General features: G+C 34.0%; 1 pseudogene; it reads left to right on the forward strand.

Moving 5' to 3' along the window:
* Positions 1-460: 460 nt before the first annotated feature.
* On the forward strand, positions 461-15,664 carry LOC105811159 (annotated as a pseudogene).
* The last annotated feature ends 311 nt before the right edge of the window (positions 15,665-15,975 follow it).

Here is a 15,975-nt window from a genome sequence, read left to right on the forward strand (position 1 = left end):
ATCTACAAGCAAAAAACAAAACCCTGAAAATCCTAGTTGCCTGATGAATTAAGTATGTATAAGCCACTTGGGTGACAAAATGCTGCATAAATTCAATGTGTTGTAATGATAAGTTCATCTTATTGGAAAATTTAATAAAAGTAATTTTCTGACATCTATTGTTAATCCCCCTTTGTACTTATATCCTGTATCTGCAGTTTGTTATTTTGAGATGTCATACTGTACACTGTATTGTAAAAATAAAAAGTAGAATTATATTTCAAAATAAATAAATAAATTAACCTTTGCATGATAACTGAAATCAATAAAAATAAAAGAGAAATTGTCTCATATGTTTTAAATATGGCTCAGATTTTTTGACCTTTCTGTCCTAACCATATTATCTTTGGCTCATACAGGGATTTGTTTTATAAAAATAACTTACGGAAATTTTGAATAGCCTAATATACCATTACGTATTATGCATATCTATTACCACATAGCAGAAGACACAGCTGTACAGTTAGACAATGACCAAGTAAGGAGTGAATTAGATAAGCCTTTGTTCAAGTGCTCAGGTACTCCAATTCCTAGAAGCTCATTCAGTGTCACTACCATGCTCTAAAAGACTAATCAAATATACATAACAATTTACTGACTTTATTTGATTATATAAGTCTCTCTTTACTAGACTATAACATTCTTGAGGACAATACTTTTTTATCATTGTCCTTTTTTCTCTCTGGAACCTAGAAATACAGTATTGTAGTTAAGCAACTGATCTTTAGACTTGGAAAATCCTGATTTCAAATTCTAATTCTGCCACTTACTCACTGTGAGATAAGGCACATTGCTTAATGTTTCTGAGCCTCCATTTTCTCATATTTAAAAGAAGACAATAAGACTGTGCTCATATGGTTGAATGAAACCATAAGTAAGATAATTTGCATGAAACTGTACCCTGCACATGACAAGTATGCAAAAATATAGCATCAGTTGCAATAACAGCTCCAGCAGTATCAGCACTAGTGTATATCTGTTACAGGGACAATAAAAAAGTCACTGAATAAGTTGAATGATGAACATGATTTGTATGCTTGCTTTATGCTAGTATCATGATCAATATAAGTATCTTGGTACATTTAAAAATATCTTATGCTTACATAAGTATAGTTTCTTACATGTTTTATGGTCTTCTTGCATTGAAAATTAACTATGATGAGATAGAAAACTAGTTAGTTGGGATTCTAATGCCCTGAACCCATAACTTATTGCCTACTAGTTGTCACAGGCTGATACAGGAAACAGAATAGGGACAACAAATAGAAAATAAATGTTACTCATTTATCCTTTGATCTCAAACCCCAGTGCCATCTCCTGGTGAACTTGGCCAAATCACTCATGAACATGAAGAATTCTTTTACACAGGCTTGACAAATCAAAGTGGCCTAGATCATTACTCTGCTCCCTCTGCCCTACCCTGCTTAATGGGGGAATGAAACATAACACTTTCTTAGTTTATATAGAGATCTAAGATAGAAAAGCAATTCAGAGAGGAAAAATAAATTCGAAAGAGATAAGTCCCAAAGCCCAGATGATCAAGGAGAAAAGTCATTAACTGCTTTATTCAATAAACTAAAAACCTTAAATTGGAGGAATGTACACCAACAGCTCAGATTTTTTTAAAGCACTGCTCTTTCTTGGGGTTGAACTATCAGGGAAGCTGCCTTGAACTCCCTCCAGATGTTAGGGCACCAGAAAAAGATATGAAAATTCACATTTTTAATAATCAAATTTCATTAAAATTGACAGAAATTTACCAAATATTCATATATATTTTGAAATAATTTGGAAAATAAGTCTTGAAATAATATGAAATAACAAAAAGATGCAAGAAGAGAATTCTAGTTTGTTCTTTGGCTATACAATGTCTTCTCTGGTTCCAGACTTCAAGATGTACTACAAGGCTATAGTAATTAAAACATCAAGGTATTGGCACAAGAATAGAAACATAGACCTTTGGAACAGGACTGAGAAACCAGAGGTGAAACCATCCGGATATTGTCATCTAATCTTTGACAAAGAAGACAAAAATATACACTGGGGAAAGAATCCCTTTTCAATAAGTGGTGCTGGGAAAACTGGATAGCTACATGCAAAAGATTGAAACTGGATCCCCACCTCTCATCTCTTACAAAAATCAATTCTAGATGGATAACAAACTCAAACCTAAGACATGAAACCTTAAAAAAGGTTAAGCTTACATAAGTTGGTAAGAAAGTACTAAAACCCATAATAAAAAAGTGGAAAAATTACATGAAATAAACACACAGACACATGCAGGATAATACGAATAGCTAATAAATACACAAATAAATTAATAAATTCATTGTTAATTTAAAATAACTATGAAATGCCACAACTTGCTTATTAGTACTAGAAAGGGTCCAGCCATGAGCTGGACAATTTTTATGTACTACTGGTATCCTAAATAAAGTCCTACCCTTTGACTAAATAATTCTACTTTTAGAAGTCTATTGTAAGTATGGAAACATTTTGTTTGCATATAAAATGCATAAATGTTCATTATAATAATGAAAAACTTAAAATAAATTATGTAAACATTGATAAATAGCAAAATAAATTATTCTACATGAATTTAGTAATGTTTATAATCATTAAAAAGCATGTTTGAGAAGTATTGAAATAGCATAGGGAAATTTTTTTGTTACTTTAACTGAAAGAAGCACTAAGGCTAAATAAACAATTTGGGTTTATGTGAAAAAATATAAGTGTTCACAGAAGAAGTCTCAGAAATACTCTATAATGGCAAATATGCTTAAGGTATTTTTATTTATTTCTACATGTTCCAAATTTTAAAATGGGCAAGAAAGACTTTCATTTATGTACTTACTCATATTTCATTTTTAATTTGTTTTGAAATAGAAATATTCACAAGCCATCTTATTCAAAAGAGTGAAAATCTCCCTTCCAAAGTTTGATCTCCTGGTAATTACCACTAACTAAAACTATACCCCCAGTTCCAAAAGAATGGTGTAAGAACCAGGAAATAGCCTCCCTTCTGTTTTCCTCATGTGACTTTTTTTTGCCCAGTGTAATTATGCCCAAGAAGGAGACCATGAGTATTCTAACAAACAAAAGCCTGAACATTCCCCTTAACTCAATTACTGACCCTAGGCTAGGCTGAATTATTATGAGGAGAGGTGCCACGATTAACTTGGGTGCCATGTGATTATATTGCAAGGGTGGTCTTTATGCATGGAGAGTCTGTTCTCTTGGACAGACCAAAGGAGAAGTAGAGAGTCTGTTTCATTGCTTTCTGTATTTTCTGAATGCTTTTCCTGAGACCACATTAACACCTAAGCAGTAGAATGCAATGAACTTTTCAAAATAGTTGCTATTTCTTTGAGGGAAATGCCAAATTAAAATAACTCCATGTGTTTGTTTTGAAGTGTTCCCTAAAGTCAAGTGCTATGTGATTCTCTGAAGCTGGGGACTGGAATCCTTTCTGATATACATCTTGAATTTAAAGGTAAACAACTAATGGCAAGGAGCTAAATTTGTGCATAATGAACCAAAGGTAAGATTCCAAATTAAAACCAAAATCATTCTGATTCCATTATAAAGGTCAAAAAAATTAGCATGACTTTATATCAGAGTAGTTTGTTTATATACAGCATAACTGTTTTCTTTAATCAACCTTTTCAAGAGGGAGATGTCAGTTCAATCTGCATCTTCCACAGAAAGACAACAGAAGAGGTAAAAGTGAAAGGTTTTTTACCAGTGTTTTGTTTTCATTTTCCAAAAACATAGGGCTAATGTTACATACATCATTCAATTTTCAGTAAATCAAGTGAAAGAAACTTTTATTCTAGTTATTCTCTTTATTTCTCAAATCATAGCTTTAAAGACACTGATAAGGGTAATCCTCCCTGCTATGACCTTAATAATTCTCAAATTCAAGGGGCAAAAAAAAAAAAAACAAACACTTAGTAAGAACAAGGTGTTTCTAAGGCTTGTATGTCTTGAGAAAATATCAGAAAATCCTACAGACCCATTCTGCCAGGCCTTAATTGTTCCCCCCAAATGAATGAAAGCCCAAATTTTGGATACGTTCTGCAGCTTGTAAACTTAATTTCTTTGTGTCAATTTCAACGTTGGTGTCTGATGTCAGGTGGCTGCTGCCAAAGTGCTCACCACATCCTTCCTTGGGTATGTTGCAATCAGCTCATATCCTGCAAAGATTCTGACATCCCATTTGTCATTCCACTCATGCTCAAACCACTACCCTTGCAAGCTTTAATTTACAAGAAGTTATGTCCTCCTACTCTGATTTTTAGATTCAGTTGGAAAGAACTTTAGAAATGATACACTCTACCCACTTAATTTTGCAGATGAGAAAACTTAGTCACCAGAAAGAGTAAAGAAAGCAATGGCCATAGCCATTCTTTGCCAGTGAGCAACTAAGCTGGGATGGAACCTAGGCATGTTTGTGCTGGCTCTAAGCTCTTTGCACCACACCATGTCCCTACTCATTAAAAAACACTTTCCCTCTTCCTGCCCCTCAAACTACCCCAAAATGTTTTTAATTCTTTTCTTAAATGTGCAATTTATTCAAGTCATACTTCAAGGAACATCTGAGTTAGCAATAACCATTGCCAGCAAAGAATTTCCTTCCAAAATAATTTAAGATAAGTGACTTAGGGAAGTAATTTTTATGGAAATTCAAAATAAGCAGCAGACCAGACATGGTGGCTCAATGCTATAATCCTGGCACTTTGGCAGGCAGAGGTGGGAGGATAGCTTGAGCCCAGGAGTTTGAGACAAGCCTGCGCTACATAGTGAGACACCATCTCTAAAAAAAGAAAATAAAAAAAAGTTAAAAATTAAAGAAAAATCAAACAAAATAAAAATCAGTAAAATCCATAAAATCCAGTTTAAAAAATTCAGAAAAGGCTATGTCTTCCATATGAAAATTATTCCTAATTCTTTATGGCCAGACAAAATCTCTCTTCCCAGTCCCAGACATTGTTTGGTTATTCACTTACAAACTGTAGATTTCTACTTAAATATAATAACATCATCATAACAGTAAGAGATATTAATCACATAGACCCCAATTCTAAAAGAGATCCTATTATTATGTCCATTTTACAGATGTGCCACAATCATTATGAGGAAATGTCTTACCAGAAACAAACTTGTCTCAGTGAATACCATAAACAAACATGTAATTCCTCGATGCCCAAATTGGTGTCCTCATATCCAATTATTCGTCCTTAATATTTTTTGCATCCACATTTTCCATTTCTACAAACATTGCCTTATTCCAGGCTCTCCTCATTTCCTACCTGAAATATTGCAATTATCTCTCTCTCTATATTTATATTCTCTCAATCCATTCCATGCTCTTTGATTAATCTTTATTGGATGCACCTAATATGAGGCCTTCCCTACCACCAGCACTTTAACCATCTTGTTACCTATAGAAATAGCTTTAAATTTTAACTAAGACAACTTCCATTGATGAAAGATTTTCTCTATTGAGAAAATAAGTTTTAAAACTATTGACCATAAGAATAAAATAGAAACTCCTTAGAATGGTACTTAACACCTTCATAATATACCTATGTCTAGGTATTAGTATTTCTTCTCTAATTTCTCTTCAAATCCTACTTTCCAGCATATTCAATTATTCGTGAGTCTTGAAATAGCACATTTGCCTTTGCCTCCATGTTTCAGATCACACTGCTGTTCTGCCTGGGATGCCCTTTTCTTCATCATCCTCAGCTCCTTTGTAAATGGCCAGTATCTTTTATGTTTTGAGATTAATTTCCTCTTTGGAGCCTTTCTGACTCATGTGGTAGAATTGAATCCGCCACATTTTATTCAACCTCTACAGATTTCAAGCATATACTTTTAACACATTGAAATTATGTAGCAAGTGTGCCTTTCCACACTAGACTATAACCTCTTTAGGGCAGAGGTTATAGGGCAAAGATAACATATTTATCTCTGTGCATTCGACGGCTATATACTATCTGGCACTGAGTGATTTCTAATAAAACAAACTAATGAATAAAAAATGAATAATTTAGTTTGGATTCAAAGTATAGCTTTCATGTTAATTAAAAAGAAGGGAGTTAAAGGTAAGAAATTTCAAGTAACGTAGAAAAGGAGATAATCTTTACTACATCTGAGTTCTAACAAAAGAGCCAGATACAAAATGAGTAACATGAGTAAGAAGGAAAAAAATGCTCTGGAAACTCCTCAGGGCCTTACATTTGGAAAGGGAAGCAAGTACAGAGCTGGATTTAATCTCCAAGTCAGTCGGGACCCTCTGACACAGACTCCAACCAAAGTGAACGCATCACCTAAGAGGAGGACACACTGCTGCAGAACTTAGAAAATCCCAAGACCAAGACCCACTGTTGGGAAATGAAGATAATTCTCCAGAAATATCTTATGTTTCTTCAGTTTGAGTCCTCTAAGAAAAGGTATTTATAGCCAACCTAGGAATGTTTGTATAAGGAGACATTATAGGATACTAAATCTTAGATACAGCTCCCTCCCCAGAGATGGTCCAAGTTTGTAAAGATGAAGACCCTTCCTTTTCCTCCCCCGAGTGAAATTGCTTATATTCATATATTTCAGAGTAAAGACAAGGTTCTCTTTCTCTGGCAGGTCACCAGAACCCATATAAGATCAGAATTGGGTTTTTTTGTTGTTTTTTTTTTTTTTTAATTTCTAGGTTATTCTCTTGTAATGTATTTGCTTCATGTACAGATACCATCTGGATCTCACTAAATAAACCTGACTGGATTGGTACGCAGGAAAACAATACAAGACAGTACTCTGAATGCTGCTTTTACTATGAGTAATTGGTAATTAACTATCTTTTTTTTTCTCCGATCCAAAGGCCTTGTGTTTGTTTTCTGTCAATTTTATGTGTGTGTATGTGTGTGGGGTGTGTGTGTGTGTGTGTGTATCTCCTTACTTCTAGGTGGGGTTAAATCTTAAAACCTTCACAGCTCCTGACTTAACACCAAACTATATTTTAATTTTTGTTCATTAGGGGAGTGGTCTTGTGCATCTTTAAACAAGGATTGAGGGCAGAACTGCTGAATTAATGAATGAACATTGCTTTATTTTATTTCCTTACTTTAACATTTGATGAGTTATCTTCAGTCTCCTGAAATTAATAAAAGACATTTCAATGTAGTTCCTCAAATAAAGGAAATGTATCATTTCTCACACAATTTATACACTTATCTAAATACTAGGTTGAGGTGAATCTATCATATTAAGCTTACATAATATCTTTTGAAAATAAAAGCAAGGAAGGGCTGGATTAATAAAATGTACTTATCATCAAATTATAGATTTTTAAACAACTGAAAAAATAGTAAATGAATATGATTTCACATTGTCAGTGACCCAATGCATTTATGAATTGAGATTTAAAGTAATTAATTTTAATTGAGTGATACAGAACCATATTGGAAGGCTCCTTTCATTGATCTACTTTTTTGATATGCTTTCAGTTTGATGCTCTATCAGGTGCAATATTTTTAAAATACTTCAGCTTTAATAATAGTTAGTTTCATTTCATCTAATGAAAAAACCCTAATGGATACCGTGGTGACAAAATTTGATTTCCCAACATGTAGCATTGCGCAGCATTGACTTTTCAGCTCTTGATTATCCTTGAAACACCTTTTTTCACGTTTCCCATCTATCTGATGAAATGATTTGAAATATATATTACACACACGATAATCAGGTTATATTCTTTGAGTGTGGTGTTTAAAAATATAACAAACTAAAATAAAAATAGGTAATGTTGTTGCTCTCACAGCTTGAAAAGTCACGGCACCATTTCTTCTCTCCTTTAAGACTCATAACAGGTAAGTAATAGGACAGGTAACAATGGTGAGCTGAAGAGTCCTCTTCTCTAAGAAATCTCTAACTTCACTTTAATTATAGCTGTTGAGTGTCAAAGGACATGAAATACAGAGAAGCCAAGAATGAAAAGAAGTATTGGATAATCTTCAGCGTGGTTTTAACAGCACGATTTATAGAAATCACTAGAAAAAAAGTCATTGGTATGATGTAAAATTAGAATTATGAAAAAGATCAAGAATATGCCTTTGGTAATAATCCCACACCATTCAATTAATTGATGAAGTATCCTAATGGGTATTTTCCTCATCAACTTTTAAATTACGCAAAATTATGTGCCAACGCTTCTATATAATTTGTGTAATTAGAAACAAACTCTGCCCTTCATTATGCATATTTCCCTTTAATTTTTATGTATGCTACACATTTAAATATCTTGTCCTTTTCAAAACTTGAATGTATATACTCATGTTAAGTAGCAAAGCCCTAATAACTAACTTCTTCTCGTTCCCCTCGCTTTGCTCCCATCTGATTTTTGTGTATAAGAGCCACCTCCACAAAACTACCTGATGGGCAAAAATTTAAATCCGTAAGAGCTTTTCTTTTCTGGGATTTCTAAACCTGGTAAATTTACTTGGTAACAATGGCTATAGTATTACTGACTTCTTGGCTTCTTCTCTTTATGGTCCTAGTAGATTAGTTCCATGATATGAAATGGGACTATACTCCTGATTCTAGCTGTCTGTTTTTTAAATTGCCCTTTGGTTACACTACACTATATACTATACTATATACTTTTTAGTAAAGTCCTAAGATAACATTTTTGTCCACTTAGTCACACAGCATGCAATGAATATAAACTATTTCAGGCAATAAAGGAATAAAGAGGTGCTATATGGCTTTTGTCTCTAAGAGACAATATTGGGTTGAGAAAGAAGGAGCAGTAGATGGGAGTAAAAATAACAGAAACAACACTGATAACAAAATGAATAAACAGAAAACTAACATATGCAGACACCGTCTACCAACCCAACTATGTGAAGCCACACCTACATGGCCAACTTTAGAAAACCTGTGATCCATCACTAAACAAATCATATAGACAAACAAATTATAATGAGAAAGATATTCGTGTTTCAAAAATAAATACAGCCATTTGATAAAGTGATGCATTCCCTAATAAAGGTATGGTCAAGTTCTATGTCTATGTAAAACAACTTCTAGAGATTAGATAAACAGGAAAAAGGCACACTCACATGTTTGCATTATAACTTTGATTATCTGGGCAACAAACCACCACATGGATTACATCATTGGAACCACCTAATTATATATTAAACAATTTTATAAAATCAAAGTCCCCACTATTTATAACATTCTACTCTTTATTTTTTTTAATTTTTTTCTTCTTCATATTATTCATTTTTCTTTTTTCTTTTTTTTTTATTTGAGCATATTACAGGGATACAAATGTTTAGGTTACATGTATTACCTTTGCCCCACCCAACTCAGAACTTCAATGTGCCCATACCACACCGCACCCATTAGGTGTGAATATACTCATCCCCGCTCCCTCCCATCTGCCCAACACCCCATGAATGTTACTACTAAATGTGCACATAAGTGTTGATCAGTTAATACCAATTTGATGGTGAGTACATGTGGTGCTTGTTTTTCCCTTCTTGTGATAACTTCACTTAATAGAATGGGATCCAGCTCTATCCAGGATAACATAAGAGGTGGTAGATCACCATTGAGTTTGTGGCTGAGTAGAACTCCATGGTATATATATATACCACATTTTATTAATCCACTAATGCATTGATGGAAACTTGAGTTGTTTCTACATCTCTGCAAGTGTGAATGTGCTGCTATAAACATTCTATAGAATGTCTGTTTTTCCTTTGGGTGGATACCCAGTAATGGGTTTGCTAGATCAAATGGTAATTCCACTTGTATCTCTTTAAGGTATCTCCATATTGCTTTACACAGAGGTTGCACTAGTTTGCAGTCCCACCAGCAGTGTATGAGTGTTCCTATCTCTCCACATCCATGTCAACATTTTCTGTTTCGGGACTTTTTGATAAAAGCCATTCTCACTGGAGTTAAGTGATATCTCATTGTTATTTTGATTTGAAATTCCCTGATGATTAGAGATGTTGAGCATTTTTTCATATGTTTCTTGGCCATTAATCTGTCTTCTTTTGAAAAGTTTCTGTTCATGTCCTTTGCCCACATTTTAATGGTGTTGTTTGACTTTTTCTTACTGATTTAGATCAAATAGGATTTGCTTTATGAATCTGGGTGCACCTGAGTTAGGTGCATATATATTTAGAATTATTATGCCTTCTTGTTGAATTGTACTCTTTTTTTATTGATACAAGATATTTTACATATTTATGTGATATATGTCGCTATTTATTACATGCATAAAATGTATAATTATCAAGTCAGGATATTTCACATATCCATCATCTTGAGTATTTATTATTTCTATGTTTTGGTAACACTTTGAGTCCTGTATTCTAGCTACTTTGGAATATTAATACAATACATTGTTGCTAACTGTAGTCATCCTTCTCTGCTATTGAACATTGGGGCTTATTTTTTCTATCTAATTGTATGTTTAATTCACCATCATGGGCCATAGAAATGGTAGACTCAAAGGATTCACACTTCAGTAAATATGGTACTACTGTTTCCTCATATTTTTGGCAGATATTAGAAAAATAGGAAGAAACCATTGTTATCCAATACCATGAAAATTTTCAGAAAGACATATTTCTACACTTTGAATTCCAATTACTTCCAAAATCTCCTTCAACATATTAACAGGCATTTATAATTATCTGACCATATTATTCACAGGAATTAATAGTGTCACAGGCTAATTATTTTCATAAGGAGTAAAACCATTAAATTGGACATATTTGAAACATTAGAAAACCTAGACTAATAGAGATTATAACAATGAGAAAAAGGCATAAGACAAAGTGAAAACCAAATACAGCTTTCATTTTGATGTATTGGCATTATTTTTCTCCAACATAGACTGTATTCCTAATATAACACAATAAATAGCCCCTACATTTTATCTTCTAAAACAGAATAGTAAAATATTCCTTGTCTTTGTGAAATTTTAAAATGAAAAAATTCTCTTATACATGATACATAAAGGTTTCACTTATCTATACAATATCAAATGCATAGGAATGCTAACATTTAAAGAAAGCCATACTTCCTAAGCAAATTTAAGAATTAACAAGAATCACCAATCACTACTACAAAGAGAAAAGTATCCTTTCTTTTGTGCACTCATAGAAAAATCATTGCAATTTTTTTTCATGATGGTTAAGGTAATAAGTTCTTAGGAAAAATAAATGTTTCTTTTTATGGGCTTTGAAACATACCTAAATTGTTTGTTTCTTTCTCTCTCTCTCTCTCTCTCTCTCTCTCTCTCTCTCTCTCTCTCTCTCTTTCTTTCTTTCCTAGTTAAAATGAAGTGGATATTGGCTGTAAGCTAAAAAACTAATTCCATTTTTTAAATGACTGTAGCTTGAATATATTTAAAGAAAATGATTTTCATTTGCTTCTACCATACAATAGCAGCAGCAAACTTTGGCAAGAGACTTGGGCTCCACATTATCATAGTACTACAGACATGGAACTATTCACAGACTCATTTATCTTAACACTGCATTGGTATTATTTTCTCTGGGAAAAAATGTTTAAAAGATTCAGAAAATTCTTTTTTTTCTATTTGACATCAGTAAGAGGCAGATATATAAATTTATAACAGAATCAAAATTAAGGAACTATAAAACATTTGACAGGATTACTTTCAAGAAGAAAAAGGGAAAAATTTTATTAATTACTGTATGAAAATTTTCCAACATCTAAAATTTTCTTGTTTTCATTTGTTTAAGCATGCATTTTCTTTGTAACATTATTATTTGTACTTTATTAAGTCATAAAATATTTATCAAGTGGCAATAAAAATACTCATCAAGTACAGAATAAACGAATTTCTGAATACTAATTTTGGAGCTCCAACATGATAACTGGTAGAAAAATAAGACAATATCATTTTATTAAAAGGAGTTAAAATTAATATGAATTAATCTAAATATAAAAGTTACCCTATTGTATAGAATCAATTAGAACAGATGTCAATGCCTTCAACTCAAAAAGCATTTCGGAAAACAGAAAATTTCAGGACCAACTTCGAATTAATTATTTCATTGTAGCCAATTTACCTACTCTGTAGGATACTGGTGATTATTCAGCAAGGAAAAGTACTAATTGGGGGTACATCATCAACACTTGTATTTTAACACAGGTTAATAGTATTTATCTGTCTTGAGTTGAAAGAGGTTTGAGATAAGAAGGAACCAGCATAAGAGCTTTGGAAACATGAAAAAATAAGCAGTTTCAACATCCCCAGAGGGTCATAATAGGTCTCCAGTAACAAACCCTAACCTAAGGGAAATTGTGGAAATGTCAGCTATTCAGAATATGGATGGCAAATAAGATGAATGGGATTGATGAGAAAGTTGAAAACCAACACAAAAAACAAACAAAAAAAATCAATAAATGAATTAAAAATTCTCTAAAAAGATAGATAATATAAGAAAAGATATAACAGAACTTAAGGAAATGAAAGAGTAATTTAGAGAATTTCAAAATATAGCAGAAAACTTTTTTTTTTTTTTTGACACAGAGTCTCACTGTGTTGCCCAGGCTAGAATGCCATGGCGTCAGCCTAGCTCACAGCAACCTCAAACTCCTGGGCTCAAGCGATCCTCCTGCCTCAGCTTCCCGAGTAGCTGGGACTACAGGCATGCGCCACCATGCCCGGCTAATTTTTTCTATATATTTTTAGTTGTCCAATTAATTTCTTTCTAATTTTAGTAGAGATGGGGTCTCACTCTTGCTCAGGCTGGTCTCGAACTCCTGAGCTCAAACAATCCGCCCGCCTCGGCCTCCCAGAGAGCTAGGATTACAGGCGTGAGCCACCATGCCCGGCCAGCAGAAAACTTTTAACAACAGACTAGACCAAGTAGAAGAAACAATCTTGGAAATAACAATGTCATTTTTCACGATATAGACAAATTAATCTTAAACTTCATATGGAACCAAAAAGGAGCCCAAATTGCCAAAGCAATTTTATGCAAAAAGAACAAACGAAAAACCATCACATTACCTGTCTTCAAATTATACTATAAAGCTATAGTAACAAAAACAGCATGGTATAAAAGTATAGACACAGACCAATAGAACAAAGTAGAGAACCCAGAAATAAAACCATAAAGTTATAACCAATTGATCTTTGACAAATCAGACAAAAACATACACTGGGGAAAGTTATGCTCTATTCAATAAATGGTGTTGGGAAAACTGGAGAGCTACATGCAAAACAATGAAACAGGACCCCTGTCTCTCACCGTATACAAAAATTAATTCAAGGTGGATAAAGGCTTAAATATAAGACCTGAAACCATCAAAATTCTAGAAGAAAATGTACAAAAAACTCTTGTAGACATTGGTCTAGGCAAAAAATTTCTAACTAAAACCCAAATGGAAAATACAGCAGCAACAAAAATAAATAAATGGGACTTAATTAAATTTGAAAGTTTCTATACAACAAGGGAAATTAGCAGCAGAGTAAATAGACAACCTACAGAATGGGACAAAATATTTGCAAACTGTACATCTGACAAAGGACTAATATTCATAATATACAAAGAACTGAAACAAATCAGCAAAGAACAAAACAAATAACTGCATTAAAAATCAGCAAAAGACATGAACAGAGTCTTTTCAAAAGAAAAAATAACTGACAAACACATAGAAAAGTGTTCAACATCACTAATCATCAGGGAAATGCAAATTAAAACCACAATGAGATACCATCTTATCCCTATCAGAATGGAGATTATTAAAAAATAAAAAAACAATAGATATTAGTGTGGATGTGGTGAAAAAGGAATGCTTCTACATTGTTGTGGGACTATAAATTGTAAAACCATTTTGGAAAACAGTATGGAGAGGCCTCAAAGGACTAAAAGACCTACCATTCCATCCAGCAATCCAGCTACTGAGTACCTACCCAAAGGATAAGTCATTATATCAAAAAGACACCTGTACCCAAATATTTATTGCAGCACAATTCACAATTGCAAAAATATGGAATCAAGCTTAGTGCCCATCAACTGATGATGAGTGGATGAATAAAATGTGATACACACACACACACACCATGGAGTACTACTCAACCATAAAAGGGAATGACATAATGCCTTTTGCAGCAACTTGAATGGAAATGGAGAACATTATCCTAAGCAAAGTATTTCAGGAATAGAAAAACAAATACCACATGTTCTCACTAATAAGTAGAAATTAAATGATGAGTATACACAGTCATACAGTGGTGTAAAGCTATTGGCAAAAAAGAGTGGGGTGGGTGGGAGGAGGATAATAAATAAAAACATACCTATTGGGTATAGACACCTATTGGTGATAGACACACTAAAAGCCCTGACTTCAGCATTATATAATCCATCCATGCAACAAAAACACCTTCTTAATATTTTAAAAATTAAAATGTAAAATAAAAATAAAATAAAATAATAACAAATAGAAAAAATTGAGTATGGAAATAGATGGAATTTCTTTCTTTTCCTATGGAGGAACATTTAAATTTTAAAATAGACTGAACATGAAGAAGGATCAACATTTTCAAAAGCATGAATAGCCCAAGATACTGAGAGGAACAAAACAGGACATATGCCTTATGTTAAAAGTAGATGTCTGCTTTCTGTGTTACCAAGAGAGGGGTCCATACAACATTGTTACAGATCTCAGTGTGACATAAAGGGAAACCCATAATTTCCAGAGCCCCTGAGGTCCTGCAAATGAAAGAGGTTGTCCTCAAACTCCTTGCAGCAGGAACCTCTTTCAGCGGTACCAGCCTTGACTCCTAAATGGAACAGGGCATATACAAATGGAAAAGTGGTGGCACCTATGTCATAATTCTGAAGAGGACCTGGGAGAAGCTTCTGCTGGCTGCCTGTGCCATTGTTGCCATTGAAACCTAGCTAATGTCAGTGTCATAACCTCCAGGGATATTGGCCAGTGGGTTATGTTGAAGTTTTCTGCTGCCACTGGAACCATTCCTATTGCTGGTCACTTCACTCCTGGGACTTTCACTAACCAGATCCAGGATGCCTTCCAAGGGCCACATCTCCTGGTGGTTACTGATCCTAGGGCTGACCACCAGCCTCTCACAGAGGTGTCTTATGTTAACCTGCCTACCATCGCTATGTGTAACGTAGATTCTCCTCTGCGTTATGTGAACGCTGTTATCCCATGCAAGGGAGCTCACTCCGTGGGTCTGACGTGGCGCATCCAGGCCCCGGAAGTTCTGTGCATGTATGGAACCATCTCCCATGAGCACCCATGGGAGACCATTCCTGATCTCTGCATCTACAGAGATCTTGAAGAGATTTAAAAGGAAGAGTGAACCACTGCTGAAAAAGTTGTGACTAAGGAGGAATCTCAGGGTGAATGAACTGCTCCAGCTCCCAGGTGCACTGCTACTCAACCTAAAGTTGCAGACTGGTCTGAGGTGTGCAGATACCCTCTGGACCTATTCAGCAGTCCCCCACTGAAAACTGGAGCACTGCCTGCCACAGAAGCCTGGTCTGCTGCTCCAACTGCTCAGGCCACTGAATAAGTAGGAACAACCACTGAGTGGTCTTAAGCTGTTCTTCCACAGGCTCTTAAGAAAAATGGAAATAAGCTTGATGGAAAATAAATATCACTTTCAAAAAAACAGATGGCTATCTTCCTAGTAAGGTTTTAAGTTTATAAATTATAATAAACTATTATTAATCTGTTCTGAAAAATGTCTGACACAAAGCCATGTATATTGTGATGGGCTTGATAATGATTTAACAATGTCTTCTTTTATTTCTTAAGATAGCTTCGGAATTTTCAGGAGAAGTTAATTTATTTGATCCTTGTAAATATTTCATAAACTGGTTAAATGAAAAAGACAGGATACATCAGCTC

Source organism: Propithecus coquereli, unplaced genomic scaffold (genome assembly GCF_000956105.1).
Source record: "Propithecus coquereli isolate 6110/MARCELLA unplaced genomic scaffold, Pcoq_1.0 Scaffold23, whole genome shotgun sequence".
NCBI lineage: Eukaryota > Metazoa > Chordata > Mammalia > Primates > Indriidae > Propithecus > Propithecus coquereli.